Source organism: Triticum dicoccoides, chromosome 3B, assembly GCF_002162155.2.
Source record: "Triticum dicoccoides isolate Atlit2015 ecotype Zavitan chromosome 3B, WEW_v2.0, whole genome shotgun sequence".
In the NCBI taxonomy this organism is placed as follows: Eukaryota; Viridiplantae; Streptophyta; class Magnoliopsida; order Poales; family Poaceae; genus Triticum; species Triticum dicoccoides.
The window spans coordinates 654,030,722-654,049,503 of NC_041385.1; positions in this window are offsets into that span (position 1 = coordinate 654,030,722).

An 18,782-nucleotide genomic window follows, 5' to 3' on the forward strand; every position below is an offset into this window, starting at 1 on the left:
CCCCCCGGTTGTGTTAATGAACCGCCCATAAAAGAGACGGGGATTTAGCTCCAATTCACACCATCTTCCCTCCGCGAGCCTTCATCAGAGTGCCTTCAACAAGGATCCATTCCACCATGGCCGGTCGGTGCAGCTCCTCCTCTCGCCTCTCCAGCCCTCGGCCTGGAGATTGGGGGCGGTGTTCCGTCCCGCATAGCGAGTTAGTAGTGCTTCAGTCCAAGGGGCTTCTCCCCTTAGCATATATGGTCCCAGTTCGAGCCGGGATTGCTACCTATAGCGGCGGAGAGCAGGCGGAGAGCGTCCCCAATCCCTCTCAAGGAGAGCGGGTATGCCTAGTCCCTTATTTGATGAGAGGACTCGGATTTCCAATTCATCCGTTTCTCCGAGGGTTGCTGGAGTTCTACGGCCTCCAGCTACACAACCTCACGCCAGCCTCCATTCTGCACATTGCGGGCTTCGTGGCCCTCTACGAGCTGTTCTTGGGCGTTGAGGCCCATTTCATGCTATGGACGAGGTTGTTTTGCCTCGTGCCTCGTTCTCAGGAGGGGTCTATTTATCAAGTGGGCGGAGCCGAACTATGGCGCATCGCCGGGACCGGATATCTATCCGGTACCCCAAAGAGGACGTCCGAAGACTGGTCCTCGGAGTGGTTCTATATAGATGACGTCCCCCTGCCGGACCCTGTACGGATCGGCCTCCCTGAGTTCAATAATGCTCCATTGAAGAAGCGCCTGAGTTGGCGCCCGCGGAACCCTCAGAGGGAAACTGATAGGGACGTCCTTTACCTGATGAGCCGGATAAGGTTGTTGGCTCATTCCGGACTGACCATGATCAAGGTCATTGCCGTATGCATTACGCGAGGGGTGCAGCCGCTTCAATACAGAGGCCACCCCATGTGGGATTTCAACGGGGAGGACGACGCCACCCGGTGCGGTCGTAAGGGGCCAGTTTCGGCCGCCACTTTAATGAGAATCTTATCCACTTTGTACAAGGGAGAAGAAGAAGAATTCCTCCGTGCCAACCCGGAGGGCGGATTCTCCATGTACAATCCACCAAGTTGGGTGAGCGAACACTTTCACTTGCCTACCCGCTTTCGAAATTCCCGTAGTTGAGTACTTAGTCTAGCAATGTTAAACGCAGGTGCTGCGCCAGACTGTGAAGGAGATAAACAACCCTCCTCCACAACCCGAGGACCCGGAACGGTCCCTCGATCTGGACTACCAAGAGGACCCGGACTTATGTGTGGAGTTAATCGACGGGGTGTTTCATCAATTGAGCAAGGAAAATACCTTAGTGGCCATTACGGCCGACTATCCCGGACTACTTCTAGCCTCAAAGGTAACTGAGACCTAAGTCCCAGTATTCTCAAGGAGATCTATCCATGCTTTATCTTGCATGCCGTGAACTAATAGTGTTTCGTTTCGCAGGGTAAATCCTTGAGGCGGAAGGCCGGGCCCGCGGTGGGCAGCCAACAAGGGCCGCTGAAGCCAAGCGGGCAAAAAAGAAGTGCGGACCAGATCGAGATTCCGGCGCAACAGTACGGCGTGCAAATTTAACGCCTAGGGTTTATGCCCTTGAGTCTTACTAACGTTCATGATTTTCTTAGAAAGAAGAGAGCCCGCCGGACTATATCCACCGGCCAAGGTTCAAGGCCGGGTCCGAAAGCGGAGACGGACACGGGGCGCGCCTCGGGCGTTCCTCCGACAGAGGACGCCGACGGGCTATCTACCACCAATTCAGAGGTGGAGAGTGCCCTGAACCACAGGCGTCACCGGACTGTTCTTCGTGACGCATGTTTTTCCCCAGAGGCGTTGGATGCCTTTAATACAGGAGATGCGTATATCTGTGCCGCTCAAAATGGTCTGGCCAGAGCCACAGAGCAGTATGTAAAAGACATACAGGTGAGTAAAATTGAAGGTTATATATGTCAGTAGCCCCCGAGACTTGAAACAGTGAAGATAACAGTTTTAAGGATCATGTGCTATAAGAATACGAAACTGTCCCAGGAGCTTGAAGAGTGCAAGGCCCAACTCGAGGCCGCACTGGCCACTTCAGAAAATGCCAAGGGGACACCCTCAGGTAATATATGCTTCAAAAGATAATTCCGTTATGAAGTGCGGCAGGTGCGCAACCCTGACGATAATAGTGCAGATGGGGCTGGAGTAAATCCGGACAAGCAACAACTCCTATGCCAACTAAAGGCTGGCGAGAGCGTGCTGACGAGGGTGAGGCAAGAGAAGAACAAACTTCAAGACACCAATACCCAGCTGGGCAAGGAACTAAAGGATTTTCGTATTCAGCTGTCTGCTTCCGTAAAGGAGAATCGGCGACTTCGACGCGGCATTTTTAGTAAGTGCTTGAACAAATCTTCGAAAAATGAATTCGGCGAGGAAGTCGATTGACAGAGCTATGTCTGTAGGTCTGCTGACAGGTTGTCCTGTGTAGGAAATGCCCGGTTCAATGAAAGACCTTCTTCTCCAGCTGTGTGGCCATCCCTCTCCATGCCCGAAGGCCTTGGGGAGCTTACAAAGAAGCTGGAGGGAGTGCGGCAGTGCTTCCGGTTGTGGAAGATATCGTCCTGCCGTCAAGGTGCCAGGGAGGCCCGGGCCATGGTGAAGACTCGGTACACGAAGGCTGATGTCACACCCTAGCTAGTCATGCATCAGAGAGTGTGCATCATGTTTAAAATTCCATTTAATTTGAAATGGGGATTTGTGAAACCCTCAGAATCATTTTTGAAAATGATCCAAATAAAAATTTCTCCAAAAGGGTCCAAGAAAATTCTCATGTTGCTCTCTGAAAATATTGGACAGAGATAAAAAATCAAACCAATATTTTCAAGAGCTCATAGGTATTTATTTTGGGCATTTGGAATTAATGCATAAATATTTGCATTGGAAATATATTATTTATATATATTAATATATGTCCAAATATTATGCCAATTATAAAGGAGCTCTGGAATAATATATCTAGCTCCTGCAAAAATTGGCATAAGGTAAATAAATGATTTAATATTTTATTTAAATCAAAACAAATGTCAGAAATTAGAAAAAGAAAAATAAATAAAAGGAGGAACTTACCTGGGCTCCTCCCTGTCCGGCCCAGCCAGCTGGCCGGCCCAGCCAGCAGGCGGCCCAGCCCGCCTCCCTCCTCTGTCGTCTTCGTCCTCGACAGAGGGAGGGGAGTGTGGCCGGCGCGCGCGCGCGCCACCGCGCCACGCCACCTGCTCGCCTGCCTGCCTGCCCTCCCCTCCTCGTCTCAATGCCCCAGACGACGCCACGCCCTCCCCCCTGCTCTCTCTCACTCTCCCGCGGTTCTTCCCCTCCTCCCCCTCGCTCTCTCTCTCACGGCCGAACACCACCATCGCCGCCGTTCGCCATAGCAGCAGCCACCGCCCTTCCCTCGCTCCCCCGACTAGCCCAGAGGCTCTGCCTCGACCCCCTCTTCCTCCCCACCGATCCACGGGCCTCCGGAAGCCCTGCATCGCCGCCCACGTCGCTGTTCCCCTCCTCGGCCACCGGAGATCGTCGCCGTCGAATCGAGAGCTACCGGACGCCCCCGAGCCCGCTAACCATCCCTGCAGCTCCACGGTGAGCCGCTGACCCGATTCCCCCTTGCCCCGTCGTCCCTAGCATCCTGTAGCTGCCGTCCCCTTGAGCTCCGAAGCTCGCCGCCGCCGTGCCTCGTCGCCGCTGTGGCTGGAGCCGTTGTAGCTCGAAGCCGAGCACACCATCGTGCTCCACACCTCACCAGGAGCACGTAGCACGCACCAACGCCTCCCCTAGCGCCCTGCATCGCCTAACCCGCCGTTGGCCGAACTCCGGCCGCCGCTCACGAGCTCGCCGTCGTCGGTACCGGCCACCACAGGCACGGCCACCACCACCGTTCGACGCGCGGGAGCAAGGGCTCTCCAACGAGCCCAAGCACGGCCTCGCCCGTGCCCTGTAGCGCGTTTCCGCATCGCGCCGCCGTCTCGGGCCTCGCCGGCGTCATGTCGCCGGTGGGTTTGACCCACCTTGACCACGGCAGGACCCCCCCCTGTGTCCCTGACAGGTGGGCCCAGCCCTGTTAGCTAATTAGGATTAGCACTAACCGAATTAGTTTAACTAACTATTCCCCCTGACACTGACCAGTGGGCCCCAGCGCCACTAATTCCTAATTAGGATTAAACTAACCCTGTTTAACCCCCCTGTCACTGACGTGTGGACCCCACACGTCAGGTTTGACCCCAGCCAGCCGCAGTTGACCACTGACGTCATGCTGACGTCATGCTGGCACAATATTTATATTTCTGGATTTAAATTAAATCAGGAAATTCCAGAATATTATTTAAACTTCAAAAATTCATAACTTTTATTCTGTAACTCCAAATTGGACAAATTATATATGAAAAATGATCAGAAAAATCCAATCTATCCATCTGTACTATTTTCATGCATGATCAAACAAGTTAAATTGATGTTTTAAGCAGAACAAGGAAAAGCACTTTAAAAGGCCATGTTTGAGTTTGAAATTTGAATCTTTGATTCAAATTGGTTCAAACCCTTCTGGTCTTAGTTGCATTAGCCCAACACACTCATATTGCCATGTTTCATGCATGCATCATATTGTTGCACATTGTTTGGTGATGGTCGTGTGTCGGTGTCCTTTGCGACAGGTTCTGCCTCCGAGGAGTACCGTGATTACCCTAACGAAGAACCGTATCAGTGCATCGAACCATCAGGCAAGCAACCAACCATTTAATCATATCGATACAATCCCATGTTCTCGCTCCTGCTCTCTTTTACTGCATTAAGATAACGCGTTTCAAACTGCTGTGTGCTACGGTAGTTGAACCCATTTCCTCTGCATGACCTGTCATTGCCACAGTAACTAGATGAAACCCACTAGCATGTGTAGGAGTTGATTGAGCCATATGTATGTGTTGTTCCTACCTTGCTATGCCTGCTATGCTTAGAGTCGTGTCAGGTCTGGTTCATCTGGGTGATGGCTAGAGTGAAATGATTATATCGGTAATGAGAGTGGTGTGGTGAACACGATTTGGTAAAGGTATCGATGAGAGGCCATGTAGGAGTACATGGTGGGTTGTTTCATTGAAGCCGACCTTAAGCACTGAGATCTGTATGTGTGATTTAAGATACAGCTACTACCATGCATTGGGCCCTGAAATATGACCCCGCTCGACTTCTTATTCACCCTAGCTCTCTGTCCAGGAGTTGCAAGTAGTTTCTGGTGTTTGTAGTCTACTGGAGGCCGTGGACAGCGCTGACCGTAGGGGTGGGCTGTGATGCGGTAGGTATGTGGCACGGTGTACCGAATACCCGTTAGGTATCTCGGGAACCCTGTTCACATCGTTCGGGGCCGTATGGGAAACCTCGGCCGGACTCCCTGCGGATGGAACCTGAATAGGCGATAAACCTGGACTAGAGGCTTAAGTGTTTAGGTAGGTCGTGGTCTACACCCACGTCGGCTTTCGCTTGAAGTCTGCCGAGCACATGTCGTGTGCAGACGCTAAGTGGTGGAAACATGTATGAAGAAGTACACCCCTGCAGGGTTATCATGATCTATTCGAATAGCCGCGTCCGCGGTAAAGGACTACTTGGTTGCCTATACAGTTCATAGACAAGTAAATGGAAACTGCTAAAAGCCTCAAGATAAGTGTGAGTGCCGGGGATGGCTCTTCCGTAGGAAGACGGAGGCGGATCCTTGGTAGTGTATTGAAGTGGTGAGTAGTGGACTCGTGTGTGCAAAACCATTTCAAGTTGAAGTATCGTAGGATAGTCTAGCCAAGAGTCAAAGCTGGCTTGCTGCAATAACTCCACCAACCCTTCTTGATAATATGCATGTATGTAGGATCTGATGTAAGTCTTGCTGAGTACCTTTGTACTCATGTTGCTATAATTTACATTTTTTACAGAAGACGCTGCAACCCCTTCTGATGGGTTCTATGTAGATATTGACATCAACGAGTAGGCTAAAGACCCAGGTGGTGACCCTGAGCTTGTAAAGGACCACGTAGTATAGCCAGGCTTTCCAAGCCTCTTTTATTTTACTAGTTGTCTGTACTCAGACAAGTTACTTCCGCTGCTGGTTTATATGACTGTATGACTTGAATGTTGGGTCGTGAGACCCGTACCTTTGTGTATGTTATGTATGGCTCCCTGAGCCTTAAATAAAGTACTTGTGTCGTAGAGTCATGTTGTGATGCTTCGTTGTATTTGCACATATCGAGCATATTGTGTGTATGATTGAAATGCTTGGTATGTGTGGGATCTAACTATCTAGTTGTTTATCTTTAGTAGCCTCTCTTACCGGGAAATGTCTCCTAGTGTTACCGCTGAGCCATGGTAGCTTGCTACTGCTCTGGAACACTTAGGCTGGCCGGCATGTGTCCTTCTTCGTTCCTGTGTCTGTCCCTTCGAGGAAATGTCACGCTTGAGTACCGGAGTCCTGATAGCCCGCTACAGCCCGGTTTACCGGAGTCCTGCTAGCCCAGTGCTACAGCCCGGACCCACTTGCTGATGACTGACACGTTCGAGCTGGGTCATGGATGCCTGTCCCTGTAAGTTTGTGCCACTTTGGGTTTACGACTAGTCATGTCAGCCCGGGCTCCTTATCATATGGATGCTAGCGACACTATCATATACGTGAGCCAAAAGGCGCAAACGGTCCCGGGCCAAGGTAAGGCGACACCCGTGGGGATACCGTGCGTGAGGCCGCAAAGTGATATGAGGTGTTATCGGCTAGATCGATGTGACATCGAGTCGGGGTCCTGACAGCGTTGGCATCAGAGTCGGACTGCCTGTAGGTTCTCCAAGCCAAACTGGTCGATGTTGAGTCTAGAAATTCTTTAGTTATATGTAGGGGAATTGTTTGTGGGTTGGAACGTAAGGCTCTTTTTACTCCTTTATCTTATGACATTCTGATCTGAGTCAGTCCATTCTTCCACCGGGGGTTAAGGAATTAGGATCTATTCTCTCTATCAGGATCACGTGTCATTAATCTGTAGTACCTTATAGGTATGTTGGATACAAGCCTAGTTCAGTTCTTCTACCATATTATGTTGCTAGGATGGACTCAGAATTTGATATGATGATGTTGAGTGTGTATGAAATCCTTTGTCAAATGTCTCAAAATCCTTCTTGAGCATTTACAGCTGTTATGCTGCCGAAATTTTGCTAGAAATTCTAATGCCTTTGCATTATGATTGTGATTTCAGATGGCCACTCGCGACCTCAATCAAGTGGTTCGCCTGACTCGATGCCTAGATGTACCCGGCCATACTGCCAAGTTGGTCAGGGTAATGACTGAGGCTGGATACCGCTGGTATCCTTAGTACACGGTCGAAGAGCAATTTCGGGACTTTAATCAAAGCCAGTATCTCTGCACTGTCAGGATATTTCCATCTTATCCTGGATCCACCGAGCCCCTTCACTGCTCCTATGGACTCGGGGTTACTATTGAGATGGCTGTGCAGGACGCCGCCTACTCTATGATGACCATTATGCGAGTCAGATCTGGTCTATTTCGGGACTCTGATTTCCGGTATATGCCAGGATCACTTCCGGGAGCACAAGGGTATCTCCAGGCTATCTATGCTGACCCCACTCAGGAGGATTCATGGACTCGCACTACTGCTGAGATGCTCGAGGATAAGGACCGTGAAAATCGGGCCTTAAGGTTAGAGCTCTTCAATACCCGTGCTGACCACTGGGCCACTTTGACTCGGTTCGCACCGGCGGTGCAAGCTGGATATTCGGATATGCGCGATCTCTATCCTGTGAGATCTGCTCTGCCAGACATGATGGGTTGGCGTGATGTAGGAGGCATCACCCCACCTCGCGGTCCCCACAGGCCACCGTCTGTTGGTCCAAGACCTCATCCTAGCCCCTATGGTCCACAAGCTCCGCGAGATCGTCTGTTTCCGGATGATCATGTTGAGCTTCCAGGCTATGGAGGTGACTTCTACGAGGACTACTACGGATCGGTCTGAGTTAGTGGTAGTATCACTAGTTCGCACTAGCTGTGTCATCTATCGTCCCGCGTGACTCGTGGGATATGACCTAGTTTGTACTCTTTCCGGAGGTGTAGAAAAATAATGTATAGGAGCTTGGAATGCCTCCGATGAGATGTAATCCTCTTTTCACCGTAATAGTACTTAGTTTGGTCTTGTACTAAACCCTGTATGGTGTGTATGACGATGGAATAAAAGAAGCAGTTTCTGTATCTACCATGTCATACGGATGATCATCTTGCATTCCGAGTTATTCCTTACATTTTGTATCCTATGTTGGAATTTTATCACCCTGACTAAATCATTGTCTTGTTTACCTAGGATGGTCAACACGCGCACTAACCCTGCTCCTCAAGAGCAGGCCGAAGGAAGTGAAGTCAGGGATGCAAATCTGCCTCATCCTCCTTTCCTAGCCGAGGTTATGATGGAAGCTGAGAGAAACAAGCGGGAGACCAACCGTTTGTTGGAGCGTATCGAGCAGAACACGGCACACCATCAGAGGACTAACGTGGTGTCACTCAGTGATTTTATCAAATTACATTCACCCACGTTCCACCACTCCGTCGAGCCTCTCGACGCTGATGACTGGCTTCGCAGTATCTCTCACAAACTGCGTTCCGCGCTGGTAGCGGAGGCTGACAAGGTCACCTTTGCTGCATATCATCTTGAAGGCCCCGCCAGTCTATGGTGGGAGAATTATGGAGCTATGCGCCCAGCGGGCCATGTCACTACTTGGGCTGAATTCAGCGAGGCTTTCCATGAACATCACATTCCGGAGGGTCTCATGGACCGTAAACGTGAGGAATTTTGCAGTTTCACCCAAGGCCGACTTTCTGTGGATGCTTACAGCAGGGAGTTTGGTAACCTCGCCCGATATGCAACCGAGGAAGTTTCTACTGACGCCAAGAAGCAAGCAAGGTTCCGTAAGGGACTTAGTCCTGAGCTTCGCCGCGACCTCCGTCTGCATGAGTGCACATCTTTTCAGAAACTTGTCAACAAAGCCATCAGTGCTGAAACTGGTCAGACTGACTATGACGCAACACGCAAGCATGGCCGTGACATGGGTTCCTCATCCGGTGCTGGTCCTCAGAAGCGCCGCGTGTGGGTGCCCAACACCGCCCTGCCACCCAGGTTCACACCGAGGCCATCTTTCCAGGCGCCTCGCCCTGTTCAACAGTCTGCACCAGCCAAGCCCTATGGGGGTCCAACTAACAATGCTCCTCCACGTACCAGTTCCGTGACTTGTTTCAAGTGTGGGGAATCTGGTCACTATATGCGTGAGTGTCCCCAGACCAACCCCAACCAATCTGCTAAAGCTGTTGGCCGTGGCAAGCCGACAGGGAAAGTGTTCCACGCCAAGCCGGTCACCGCTTCACGTGGCCATGTCAACTGTATCTCTGCCGAAGAAGCTCAAGAGGATCCCAACGTCGTTCTCGGTACGCTCCTTGTTAATTGCCACCCGGCATCTGTTCTTTTCGATACAGGAGCCTCTCATTCATTTATATCCGAGAACTATGCTCGTTTGCATAACACTGCATTCTGTGACATGCCATCCACTATGGAAATTTCTACTCCCGGGTCTAGATGGCAGACCTCTAGGGTAAGTTATGGAAATGAAATCCAAGTCGACAGACTTGTTTTCCTCGCGTCTTTGATAGCCCTTAAATCTTCAGATATTAATATCATTCTGGGTATGGACTGGATGTCGGCTCATCATGCCCAAATTGATTGCTTCTCTAGGACTGTTCAACTCACCCATCCTTCGGGGAAGATAGTCAATGTCTTGACCCAATTAGCCAAGCGACAGTTATATTCTCTTAACGCTAGCCCTTTGCCAGACCTTGAGGACATCCCGGTAGTCCGTGACTTTTCGGATGTCTTCCCAGAGGAATTGCTAGGTGTTCCACCTGACAGGGATGTTGAGTTCGTAATAGACCTCATCCCAGGAACCGTTCCGATTGCCAGAAGACCCTATAAGATGGCACCACTAGAACTAGCCGAGCTTAAGAAACAACTCGATGAGTCCTTGAAAAAGGGTTTCATCCGACCTAGCTCATCCCCGTGGGCTCGCCCCGTCCTATTCGTCAAGAAGAAGGATGGTACGGACCGGATGGTTGTAGATTACCGACCTGTCAATTTGGTCACAATCAAGAACAAATATCCGCTTCCCAGGATCAACGACCTGTACGATCAGCTCGCTGGATCCTCAGTCTTCTCCAAGATGGATTTGAGGTTGGGCTACCATCAAATCAAAATCAGAAACGGGGACATTCCTAAAACGGCCTTTGTTACTCGTTATGGCCAATACGAGTACACCGTCATGTCCTTCGGTTTAACCAACGCTCCAGCCACCTTTTCTCGGTTAATGAACTCAATCTTCATGGAGTATTTGGATAAATTCGTCATGGTTTACCTCGATGATATACTCATCTACTCCAAGAACGAGGAAGAACATGCCGAACATCTAAGGCTAGTGTTGAAGAAACTTCGAGAGCATCGCCTTTATGCCAAATTTTCTAAATGTGAATTCTGGTTGTCAGAAGTGACCTATCTGGGTCATGTAATATCTGGTAAAGGTATTGCTGTTAACCCTGAGCGAGTTCAAGCCGTCCTTAATTGGACTCCACCTGAATCGGTCAAGCAAGTGCGTAGTTTTCTGGGCTTAGCAAGCTATTATCGTCGCTTTGTCGAGAACTTTTCCAAGGTTGCTAAACCTCTAACCGAACTCCTCAAGAAAGATAAGAAGTTCGAGTGGACTCCACAATGTGAGCACAGCTTTCAGGAACTGAAAAGACGCCTGACCTCTGCTCCCGTACTGGTACCGCCAGACTTCTCCAAGGACTTTGTTATCTACTGCGACGCCTCGCGACAAGGACTAGGTTGCATTCTCATGCAAGATCGACACGTAATTGCCTATGCTTCACGGCAATTGCACCCACATGAGGAGAATTATCCTACTCATGATCTAGAGCTTGCAGCCGTAGTCTATGCACTTAAGACCTGGCGGCATTACCTCCTCGGTAATCGTTGCGAAATATTCACTGATCACCAAAGTCTGAAGTACATTTTCACCCAACCGGATTTTGAATCTCAGGCAAAGACGTTGGGTTGAGTTGATCACAGATTTCGATTTAGGAATAACTTACACCCCAGGAAAAGCCAACGTCATGGTTGATGCGCTAAGTCGTAAATCTTATTGTAACAACCTGATGTTACAACAAAGTCAACCGCTTCTCCATGAGGAATTTCGGAAGCTTAACCTTCACATTGTACCTCAAGGTTTTCTTTCCACCTTGGTAGCAAAACCTACTCTTACGGATCAAATCATCGCTGCCCAAAAGCGAGATAAGGGAATATCTAAAATCAAAGAGAACATTGCTAGCGGAGGTGCTAGTTGTTTCTCCACAAATGATCATGGTGTTGTGTACTTTGAGAACCGTCTAGTGGTTCCCAAGAACTAGCATCTACGGCAGTTGATCCTTAAGGAGGCTCATGAATCTCCTCTCACCATTCATCCCGGTAGTACTAAGATGTATCAGGACCTACGCCAGAGGTTCTGGTGGACTAGGATGAAGAGAGAAATTGCTCAGTATATTGCTAATTGCGACGTCTGTCGTCGTGTAAAAGCAGAGCATCAACGGCCTGCTGGCACCCTTCAACCCTTAGCTATTCCTGAATGGAAATGGGATAAAATTGGTATGGATTTCATTACCGGTTTTCCCAGGACCAAGAGAGGGAATAATGCTATTTTCGTCGTGGTCGATCGTCTTTCTAAAGTAGCCCATTTCTTACCTGTTCGTGAGAGTATAACCGCTAGTCAATTGGCAGACTTATACGTCTCCCGAATAGTGTCTCTCCATGGTGTTCCTTTGGAAATTAACTCGGATCGAGGAAGTCTTTTCACCTCTCGATTTTGGGAAAGTTTCCAAAATGCTATGGGAACCCGTCTCTCCTTCAGCACCGCCTTCCACCCTCAGTCGAGTGGTCAAGTGGAACGCGTCAACCAGATTCTAGAAGACATGCTTCGAGCCTCTGTTATCTCATTCGGAATGGACTGGGAGAAGTGCCTTCCATTTGCCGAATTCGCTTACAACAACAGCTATCAATCTAGCTTGGGTAAAGCCCCTTTTGAAGTTCTCTATGGACGACGGTGTCGAACACCCCTTAACTGGTCAGAGACCGGGGAAAGACAATTCTTTGGCCCGGATATGATTCAGGAAGCAGAAGAACAAGTTCGTATCGTTCGTGAAAAGTTGAAAACAGCCCAATCTCGTCAAAAGAGTCAATATGACCGAAAACATAAGGCTATGACTTTCGAGGTTGACGAGAAGGCTTATCTTCGGGTCACCCCTCTGAAGGGAACCCATCGTTTCGGTATCAAAGGCAAATTGGCTCCTCGTTACATTGGACCTTTTCGCATTCTCGCCAAACGAGGAGAAGTTGCCTACCAGTTGGAACTACCTCCGCACCTCTCCAGAGTCCACGATGTCTTCCACGTTTCTCAACTCAGGCGTTGCTTCTTGGATCCTATCCGTGGAGTGGACCACGAAACGCTTGATCTCCAAGATAATCTTACATATCGAGAGTACCCCATTCGTATCCTCGATCAGGCCGAACGTACCACCATTCTGAGGATGAAGCAACTTGGGAAAGGGAGGATCGTCTTCGACTTGAGTATCCCGCCTTCTTCCCGGAGGAACCCAAATCTCGGGACGAGATTCTTTTGAGTGGGGGTGAGTTGTCACACCCTAGCTAGTCATGCATCAGAGAGTGTGCATCATGTTTAAAATTCCATTTAATTTGAAATGGGGATTTGTGAAACCCTCAGAATCATTTTTGAAAATGATCCAAATAAAAATTTCTCCAAAAGGGTCCAAGAAAATGCTCATGTTGCTCTCTGAAAATATTGGACAGAGATAAAAAAATCAAACCAATATTTTCAAGAGCTCATAGGTATTTATTTTGGGCATTTGGAATTAATGCATAAATATGTGCATTGGAAATATATTATTTATATATATTAATATATGTCCAAATATTATGCCAATTATAAAGGAGCTCTGGAATAATATATCTAGCTCCTGCAAAAATTGGCATAAGGTAAATAAATGATTTAATATTTTATTTAAATCAAAACAAATGTCAGAAATTAGAAAAAGAAAAATAAATAAAACGAGGAACTTACCTGGGCTCCTCCCTGTCCGGCCCAGCCAGCTGGCCGGCCCAGCCAGCAGGCGGCCCAGCCCGCCTCCCTCCTCTGTCGTCTTCGTCCTCGACAGAGGGAGGGGAGTGTGGCCGGCGCGCGCGCGCGCCACCGTGCCACACCACCTGCTCGCCTGCCTGCCTGCCCTCCCCTCCTCGTCTCGATGCGCCGGACGACGCCACGCCCTCCCCCCTGCTCTCTCTCACTCTCCCGCGGTTCTTCCCCTCCTCCCCCTCGCTCTCTCTCTCACGGCCGAACACCACCATCACCGCCGTTCGCCATAGCAGCAGCCACCGCCCTTCCCTCGCTCCCCCGACTAGCCCAGAGGCTCCGCCTCGACCCCCTCTTCCTCCCCACCGATCCACGGGCCTCCGGAAGCCCTGCATCGCCGCCCACGTCGCTGTTCCCCTCCTCGGCCACCGGAGATCGTCGCCATCGAATCGAGAGCTACCGGATGCCCCCGAGCCCGCTAACCATCCCTGCAGCTCCGCGGTGAGCCGCTGACCCGATTCCCCCTTGCCCCGTCGTCCCTAGCATCCTGTAGCTGCCGTCCCCTTGAGCTCCGAAGCTCGCCGCCGCCGTGCCTCGTCGCCGCCGTGGCTGGAGCCGTTGTAGCTCGAAGCCGAGCACACCATCGTGCTCCACACCTCACCAGGAGCACGTAGCACGCACCAACGCCTCCCCTAGCGCCCTGCATCGCCTAACCCGCCGTTGGCCGAACTCCGGCCGCCGCTCACGAGCTCGCCGTCGTCGGTACCGGCCACCACAGGCACGGCCACCACCACCGTTCGACGCACGGGAGCAAGAGCTCTCCAATGAGCCCAAGCACGGCCTCGCCCGTGCCCTGTAGCGCGTTTCCGCATCGCGCCGCCGTCTCGGGCCTCGCCGGCATCATGTCGCCGGTGGGTTTGACCCACCTTGACCACGGCAGGACCCCCCCTGTGTCCCAGACAGGTGGGCCCAGCCCTGTTAGCTAATTAGGATTAGCACTAACCGAATTAGTTTAACTAACTATTCCCCCTGACACTGACCAGTGGGCCCCAGCGCCACTAATTCCTAATTAGGATTAAACTAACCCTGTTTAACCCCCCTGTCACTGACGTGTGGACCCCACACGTCAGGTTTGACCCCAGCCAGCCGCAGTTGACCACTGACGTCATGCTGACGTCATGCTGGCACAATATTTATATTTCTGGATTTAAATTAAATCAGGAAATTCCAGAATATTATTTAAACTTCAAAAATTCATAACTTTTATTCTGTAACTCCAAATTGGACAAATTATATATGAAAAATGATCAGAAAAATTCAATCTATCCATCTGTACTATTTTCATGCATGATCAAACAAGTTAAATTGATGTTTTAAGCAGAACAAGGAAAAGCACTTTAAAAGGCCATGTTTGAGTTTGAAATTTGAATCTTTGATTCAAATTGGTTCAAACCCTTCTGGTTTTAGTTGCATTAGCCCAACACACTCATATTGCCATGTTTCATGCATGCATCATATTGTTGCACATTGTTTGGTGATGGTCGTGTGTCGGTGTCCTTTGCGACAGGTTCTGCCTCCGAGGAGTACCGTGATTACCCTAACGAAGAACCGTATCAGTGCATCGAACCATCAGGCAAGCAACCAACCATTTGATCATATCGATACAATCGCATGTTCTCGCTCCTGCTCTCTTTTACTGCATTAAGATAACGCGTTTCAAACTGCTGTGTGCTACGGTAGTTGAACCCATTTCCTCTGCATGACCTGTCATTGCCACAGTAACTAGATGAAACCCACTAGCATGTGTAGGAGTTGATTGAGCCATATGTATGTGTTGTTCCTACCTTGCTATGCCTGCTATGCTTAGAGTCGTGTCAGGTCTGGTTCATCTGGGTGATGGCTAGAGTGAAATGATTATATCGGTAATGAGAGTGGTGTGGTGAACACGATTTGGTAAAGGTATCGATGAGAGGCCATGTAGGAGTACATGGTGGGTTGTTTCATTGAAGCCGACCTTAAGCACTGAGATCTGTATGTGTGATTTAAGATACAGCTACTACCATGCATTGGGCCCTGAAATATGACCCCGCTCGACTTCTTATTCACCCTAGCTCTCTGTCCAGGAGTTGCAAGTAGTTTCTGGTGTTTGTAGCCTACTGGAGGCCGTGGACAGCGCTGACCATAGGGGTGGGCTGTGATGCGGCAGGTACGTGGCCGGGTGTACCGAATACCCGTTAGGTATCTCGGGAACCCTGTTCACATCGTTCGGGGCCGTATGGGAAACCTCGGCCGGACTCCCTGCGGATGGAACCTGAATAGGCGATAAACCTGGACTAGAGGCTTAAGTGTTTAGGTAGGTCGTGGTCTACACCCACGTCGGCTTTCGCTTGAAGTCTGCCGAGCACATGTCGTGTGCAGACGCTAAGTGGTGGAAACATGTATGAAGAAGTACACCCCTGCTGGGTTATCATGATCTATTCGAATAGCCGCGTCCGCGGTAAAGGACTACTTGGTTGCCTATACAGTTCATAGACAAGTAAATGGAAACTGCTAAAAGCCTCAAGATAAGTGTGAGTGCCGGGGATGGCTCTTCCGTAGGAAGACGGAGGCGGATCCTCGGTAGTGTATTGAAGTGGTGAGTAGTGGACTCGTGTGCGCAAAACCATTTCAAGTTGAAGTATCGTAGGATAGTCTAGCCAAGAGTCAAAGCTGGCTTGCTGCAATAACTCCACCAACCCTTCTTGATAATATGCATGTATGTAGGATCTGATGTAAGTCTTGCTGAGTACCTTTGTACTCATGTTGCTATAATTTACATTTTTTACAGAAGACGCTGCAACCCCTTCTGATGGGTTCTATGTAGATATTGACATCAACGAGTAGGCTAAAGACCCAGGTGGTGACCCTGAGCTTGTAAAGGACCACGTAGTATAGCCAGGCTTTCCAAGCCTCTTTTATTTTACTAGTTGTCTGTACTCAGACAAGTTACTTCCGCTGCTGGTTTGTATGACTGTATGACTTGAATGTTGGGTCGTGAGACCCGTACCTTTGTGTATGTTATGTATGGCTCCCTAAGCCTTAAATAAAGTACTTGTGTCGTAGAGTCATGTTGTGATGCTTCGTTGTATTTGCACATATCGAGCATATTGTGTGTATGATTGAAATGCTTGGTATGTGTGGGATCTGACTATCTAGTTGTTTATCTTTAGTAGCCTCTCTTACCGCGAAATGTCTCCTAGTGTTACCGCTAAGCCATTGTAGCTTGCTACTGCTCTGGAACACTTAGGCTGGCCGGCATGTGTCCTTCTTCATTCCTGTGTCTGTCCCTTCGGGGAAATGTCACGCTTGAGTACCGGAGTCCTGTTAGCCCGCTATAGCCCGGTTTACCGGAGTCCTACTAGCCCAGTGCTATAGCCCGGACCCACTTGCTGATGACCGACACGTTCGAGCTGGGTCATGGATGCCTGTCCCTGTAAGTTTGTGCCACTTTGGGTTTACGACTAGTCATGTCAGCCCCGGCTCCTTATCATATGGATGCTAGCGACACTATCATATACGTGAGCCAAAAGGCGCAAACGGTCCCGGGCCAAGGTAAGGCGACACCCGTGGGGATACCGTGCATGAGGCAGCAAAGTGATATGAGGTGTTACCGGCTAGATCGATGTGACATCGAGTCGGGGTCCTGACAGCTGACCCAAACCACATGGCCGAGGTCGGCCCTATGGGTCCTGATGGAAAGGAGATCCCTGTCAGCTTAGTATATGGCCAGGTAGAGCTGGCTACAAAGTATTCCCAACACGACTGTAAATTAGACCGCCTGTTGGATGGTATTGAAGAAGAATATACTGAGTCGGATTGACTCTGTAATTTAAAATGACATGAAAAATGCCTTCTAGCCGGATTGTAGATCGTTTGTCATTGCGGACCTTTTCGCTTCGACCTCTGGACCCTATAGTCCGGAGTGTGTCCGAATACCCTCTCGATTATGTAAGAACCAGGGCATGCATGGAGACAAGGCGTAGGGGTCATAATTGCTTTAGCAGACAAGTACCCAACTAGTTATGTTATATTACATGGTTAGTAAGAAACATCTTCCAGGGAGAATAGTTCCGTTAGGGGTTCCTTTCCCTGGGAGGCATGCCCTAAAGTGCATGTCCGAACTACTAAAAAGAGCAGAAAAGCATCTGGGGGCAGATAAATAAACACGAAAGATCATCTTTTAGTTCACCGACCGAATATTCCCTTAAGAATGCTAGCTTTCGGCTTTACCCAGTCTGAGGTAAACATCCGGCTGACCCGGCAGTAACAATCGCAGAGGTGCTCCCTTTACCACCTAGCCGAACGAATGGGAACGTAGGGGTAAGCACAGGAGCCAGGCAACCTAGCTTGGCCAAACCTTAAGTCATATCGATGCATATAATGGTGTGTAAAAGGCTCATGCGGAAGTGTCACACATGTTTTGGGCATGAGGCCCGTTTTATATAAACTTCTGATAAAGAAGCCCTAGGTATGATGAGCGCGGGTGGCGCGTCAGGTATGTGCGAACAACGCACATGCAAGCCCCTAAGGGCTTGGGAGAAAAAGGTTAGGGAGAGGGAGCGAAATCCCGGACAGCTAATGTGAAAAAATAAAAATAAAAATAAAAAGGGGACGGAGGAAGGAGACGAACATGGAGTCCGGCGCTAGGCGTAGAATCTTCGTAGGCGTGCTGCGTTCCATGGGTTCGGCTCGAGTCGGTTGTCCGATGCGTTGCGCAGACGATACACTCCACCAGTCAGTACTTGGTCGATTATGAAGGGACCCTCCCATTTGGGCTTTAGTTTGTCCTTTTTCTTGTCCAGCAGGCGCAGAACTAGTTCGCCAACATTATAAGTTTTGGCCCGTACTTCTCTGCTTTGATATCTTCGAGCCTGCTGTTGATAGAATGCGGAACGAGCTTTTGCCACGTCGCGCTCCTCCTCCAATGCGTCCAAGTTGTCCTGCCGATCGAGCTCGGCTTCTCTTTCTTCATACATGCGCACTCGAGGTGAGTCATGAATTATGTCGCATGGCAGTACTGCCTCTGCGCCATATACCATAAAAATGGTGTGAATCCGGTAGTGCGATTCGGCATGGTCCGCAGCCCCCAGAGTACGGAGTCGAGCTCCTCTACCCAGTGCGTGTTAGATTCCTTGGGGGATCGCACTAGTCTGGGTTTGATGCCGCTCATAATGAGACCATTAGCTCGCTCGACTTGACCATTGGTTTGAGGGTGATAGACTGAAGTGTAGTCGAGCTTAATGCCCATGTTTTAGCACCAGAGTTTAACTTCATCGGCCGTGAAGTTTGTGCCGTTGTCAGTTATGATGTTGTGGGGGATGCCGTAACGGTGTACGACCCCGGATATGAAGTCTATCACCAGTCCGGATTCGGCCGTCTTTACAGGCTTGGCCTCTATCCATTTGGTGAATTTGTCCACCATGACCAGTAGATATTTTTGCTTGTGGGTTCCTCCTTTAAGGGGTCCAACCATGTCAAGCCCCCAGACCGCAAAAGGCCAGGTAATGGGTATAGTTTGTAGGGCGGTAGGCG